The sequence below is a fragment of the Lynx canadensis genome, chromosome B1 (assembly GCF_007474595.2).
Source record: "Lynx canadensis isolate LIC74 chromosome B1, mLynCan4.pri.v2, whole genome shotgun sequence".
NCBI lineage: Eukaryota > Metazoa > Chordata > Mammalia > Carnivora > Felidae > Lynx > Lynx canadensis.
Genome location: NC_044306.2, coordinates 25,919,772 through 25,924,802, shown reverse-complemented (window position 1 = coordinate 25,924,802; position 5,031 = coordinate 25,919,772). Strand labels below are relative to the sequence as shown.

The window sequence follows — 5,031 nt, the reverse complement described above, 5'->3', positions numbered from 1 at the left end:
TGGTCTCAAAGGCAATTGCTTTTCCCAAGAGTTTATGATTCTCTGATGCTCAAGCCACACCTTTTGAGAGGAATTCCACTCAAGATGGAGTCAAAAGGACAGATTTTGCCTGCTGCCTGAAAGACACACACACACACACACACACACAGACACACACAGACACAGACAAAAAGCAAATATATGGCGCAATCAGCCAAGACACTGGCTATCAGGCAATGGAGGACGGTGATCTCCTTTTGCTGGTGGGGGCCACCCAGAACCCCCCTTGTGGTGCCCGGCAAGACCCTACCAGTGTTTGATCTTCTCTCCCAGTTGTCAATGTTGACCTTTCTCGTGACCTATTTCCTCAAGGTCCCATCTCCCCCAGCTAATCTGATCAACCAATACAAGAAAGTTATCCCTCGTGTTAAGGGTGCAGTGGGTGGTGTCAGATCCTGACTAGGGTGAGGGAAGAAAATAATAGAATTCTTATGTATATTTATTTTTCTTTCACCCTGTCTGATTTATACTTTGTTCCATAATGTGCATAATATATTAGTTACAATATACATAAACAATTAAAATATATATACACAATAGTACATATCTAACATACACATATTTAATCTTAAACTTTCCCTTATTGTGTAAATCTTCCCCTTCTATATTCTGTCAGTTAATCATGAGGACATCACTGTATGCTAGCTCTCTAGGCTTGCTGCATACCTGTCACCTTAAGCTTTCTTCTTGGCTGCCATCTTGGGACTTACCATTGCTTCTTTCTTCCATTGGTGCATCTATTTCCTAGATCTCTTGTATCCCTTTTCCTGGGCATATTTCTGGTGTATCTAGCTTCTGAGAGCTTCTGGTTGCTTGCCTGAAAAAAGGTAAAAGGAAGGTAAATCTTTAAAGACCTTGTATGTTCGAAAGTATCTTTAGTGTGACTTCACAATTAATTGATAACTTAGCAGGATACGGAGGTCACTTTCCTTCAGAAATTTGAGGGCATCGCTTTATTATCTTCTACCTTTCAGTCGCTGTTGAGAAATTCAGTATCAATGTGATTCCCCATCCTTTGTATAAAACCTGTTTAATTTTTATTTTTGTATTAGAAACTGAAAAGACTTTCTCCACACCTTCTCTCTAAAGAGTAACCATCATGCTGGCTTTTATCACTGTAGACTTTTTTGGTGAACATTATATAGGTGGAATCACAGAATATATACTTTTTTGTGTGTCTGGCTTCTTTTATTCAACATCATGTTTGTGAGATTCATCACAATACACAGTAATAATTATTCAGTCTCATTGCCTTATATAACTCTATTATATGAATGAAATCAATTATGTGTCCCAAATGCTCATTTTGTATATCATCCATTCTTTCTTTATGGATCCAATATATTGTCTTATCTCTCTGAGAATATTCATATTAATTAAATACTTTTTTCTTACCCCCATCTAAACTTTGCTTCCCACTGCTAGGAATTTACCCAAGGGGTACGGGAGTACTGATGCATAGGGGCACTTGTACCCCAATGTTCATAGCAGCACTCTCAACAATAGCCAAATTATGGAAAGAGCCTAAATGTCCATCAACTGATGAACGGATAAAGAAATTGTGGTTTATATACACAATGGAATACTACGTAGCAATGAGAAAAAATGAAATATGGCCTTTTGTAGCAACGTGGATGGAACTGGAGAGTGTGATGCTAAGTGAAATAAGCCATACAGAGAAAGACAGATACCATATGGTTTCACTCTTATGTGGATCCTGAGAAACTCAACAGGAACCCATGGGGGAGGGGAAGGAAAAAAAAAAAAAAAGACGTTAGAGTGGGAGAGAGCCAAAGCATAAGAGACTGTTAAAAACTGAGAACAAACTGAGGGTTGATGGGGGGTGGGAGGGAGGGGAGGGTGGGTGATGGGTATTGAGGAGGGCACCTTTTGGGATGAGCACTGGGTGTTGTATGGAAACCAATTTGTCAATAAATTTCATATATAAAAAAAAAAAAACAAAACTTTGCTTCCTCTAAGTTCCTTTAAAATACAGGTGTGTGGGATGCCTGGGTGGCTCAGTTGGTTAAGTGTCTGACTTCCACTCAGGCCATGATCTCATGGTTTGTGAGTTTGAGCCCCATGTCAGGCTCTGTGCTGACAGCTTGTGCTCTGTCTCTCAAAAATAAATAAACATTAAAAAAGTTTAAAAAATACAGATTTAAATCTTTGTATTTTATTTTATATGATTTCCTCAAATGTCTAGTGATCCCTGCATTCTGCTCATGTTTATGCATGAGGTACTAAACAGCTGTTTGCTAGAGCTCTGTGTTCACGGGTGGTCTTCCTTGTAGGATGATCTTGCTGCACTATTTTCTTGGAGGAGACTCCTGATGCTAGTACCCTTAGTTTTGCCCTCCTTGTCTGGAGCTGGTCATACTCCACACACAGTGAACTTTTAGGCTGAGGTCCAATCCTGACTCCCAGTATTTTGGGAGCCAACTAGGGGAAAGGCTAGAGAAGCTTTACATGGGACATTGGTATGTGGCCCCATTTTCAGTGTGGCTCCCCACCTTCAGTGGACGTGATGTTTCTTGTCCAGAGACCTTCTTCTGTTTTACCTTTTAGAGAAGACACCTCCAGGCATCTCCCGGTGAGGGCAGGAGAATATGCCTGGTGCTTGGATTTAGGGAGGCCACCTAAGGGTCTCACTAATTTTTCAGCAAACTAACTAGACCAATTTTCTGTCTTCAGCTCCATCTTCACCTCTACTTTCAGAAGTATCTGGCGCCACCAGCTCTTGAGTTTCTGGAAGGTTCCACAAAGACAGGGTTTCCATGACATTGCTTTCCAGCTTCCAGATTTGTTGCTATTTGTCCTCTCTCCTCTCCCTGTGTCTTTTGCACTTACGTCATTTTTTTTTAAGTTTATTTATTTTGGGAGAGACAGAGACAGTGTGAGTGGGGGAGGGGCAGAGAGAGAGACAGGACCCCAAGCAGGCTCTGTGCTGGCAGCAGAGCCTGACCCAGAGCTCGAACCTATGAAACCACGAGACCTTGGGGCACCTGGGTGGCTCAGACAGTTAAGCATCCGACTTCAGCTCAGGTCATGATCTTGCGGTTCGTGAGTTCAAGCCCCGCGTCAGGCTCTGTGCTGATGGCTTGGAGCCTGGAGCCTGTTTCAGATTCTATGTCTCCCTCTCTCTCTCTGACCCTCCCCCGTTCATGCTCTGTCTCTCTCTGTCTCAAAAATAAATAAACGTTAAAAAAAATTTATAAAAAAAGTAAAAAAAGAAAGAAACCACGAGACCTTGACCTGAGCTGAAAGCTGAAACTAAGAGCCGGAAGCTTAACTGACTAAGCCCCCCGGGGGCTCTGCACTTATGTCTTTCAAAATCCTTTCACTGTTATATCGTGAGGCTTCGGACGAGCGGCCACAGGTAGGTACGCTCATTGCTCTAGTTTCAGTCAGAAGTTTTGTTTGATAATTTCTGAACTCCACTGTCTAGCACCTTGACTCTGGTTTTTCCAGAATGAAAAAGCTTTCGATACCCAAGGAAGAAGGGATTCTGGTGCCAAAGTTGACAAGTACTTAATTTCTGTTAATATTTATAGGCTTATACACCCCTTCTTTTAGACAAGCCTAATACATTTTGGTTCCTCTGCTTATGGGCTACAATGAACATAATGAGGTCTTTTCATTTTTCCAAAGTACATGTATCATTTGCTGAGTTACCTTCTAGATTACTTAGGAATCTACTGCTATGGGAGGAGATGTGGGAAAAGAACATTTTTGATGCTATTCCAAATCCACTCGATCATTGGCTTGACCTACGAAGATGAGCTGACACCTTTCTCTTTAAGGAGCTTACCACTTCAGGAGGCATCATTACTCATGCTGAGAAATTGCACTGCAGCCCTCTTAGCGCAGTGGGCAGCGCGTCAGTCTCATAATCTGAAGGTCCTGAGTTCGAGCCTCAGAGAGGGCACAGCTGTTTTGCTGTGCTATAAAGGGGTATTTCAAGAAAACAATGAAAACTTTCAGCAAAGGTGCTTAGAGGCCCTGTACGTGGCCAAGCAGATACAGGGATGCCCCCCACAGAGGGAAGGGTAACTGCAGACCATTCAATCTCATTCATAATAAAAGGAACACAAGCCACCCACAAAAGGAAGTTGTCCACTTTCCTGAGAATGAAAGAAGGGGCATGTGGGCGGTTCAGTCAGTTGAGTGTCCGACTCTTGATTTCAGCTCAGATCATGATGCCAGGGTCCTGGGATCAAGCCCAGCAGTGGGAAAACAAAGAAAAGTGGGAGCCTTGAGCTTAGAAGAACAGCTCCAAATCTCAGGTCTGCCACTTCTTACCAGTGACCTGGGACAAAGGTTTGGTTTTGGGTTTTTTTTTTTAACTTTTAAGGGCTCATTCCTTATTTGTGAAATGGGAATAATAACACCTAACTGGCAAGGTTGATTGAACATATTAAAAGATATTGATATATTAAAGTAAATGGAAGAATCTTATCCCATGTTTTGGCAAGGAGCAAACAGTCCAATAATTGATGCTCTTAATGTAAGGAGAGGGACTACAGAGGTGTGCGCTCACTGGTGGATTTTTCTCTTAGAAAAGCATCACCTGCACTGTGCAGAGATGACAGGGTGTGGCATCGCTGTCCAGGAGCCGCAAGTCTCTTCCAAAAGAGAATGATGGGCAGTTGCGTGGCTCAGTCAGTTAAGCGTCTGACTTCGGCTCACATCATGATCTCAGGGCTCTTGAGTTGGAGCCCCGCACCAGGTTCTCTGTGCTGACAGCTCAGAGGCTGGAGCCTGCTTCAGATTCTGTGTCTCCCTCTCTCTCTGCCCCTCCTCCACTTGCACTCTGTGCCTCTCAAAAATAAACATTAAAAAGATTTTTTTAATTAAAAAAAAGAGAGAGAATGATGACCCAGACACCGTAGGATCCCTGCGAAGCACCTGCTCACTGACACAGGCACACTGGCATCAGAAGGTTTCACTGAACACAAACGTGCGTGATCCCTTGCCAGGCGGTATGTGAAG

The 5,031-nt window shown here is 42.8% G+C and overlaps 1 non-coding gene across 1 annotated transcript; it reads left to right on the top strand.

Moving 5' to 3' along the window:
* The first annotated feature begins 3,894 nt into the window (after nucleotides 1-3,894).
* Nucleotides 3,895-3,967, top strand: TRNAM-CAU. The gene has a single exon. It is a non-coding gene; the product is annotated as a tRNA-Met (tRNA).
* Nucleotides 3,968-5,031: the final 1,064 nt, after the last annotated feature.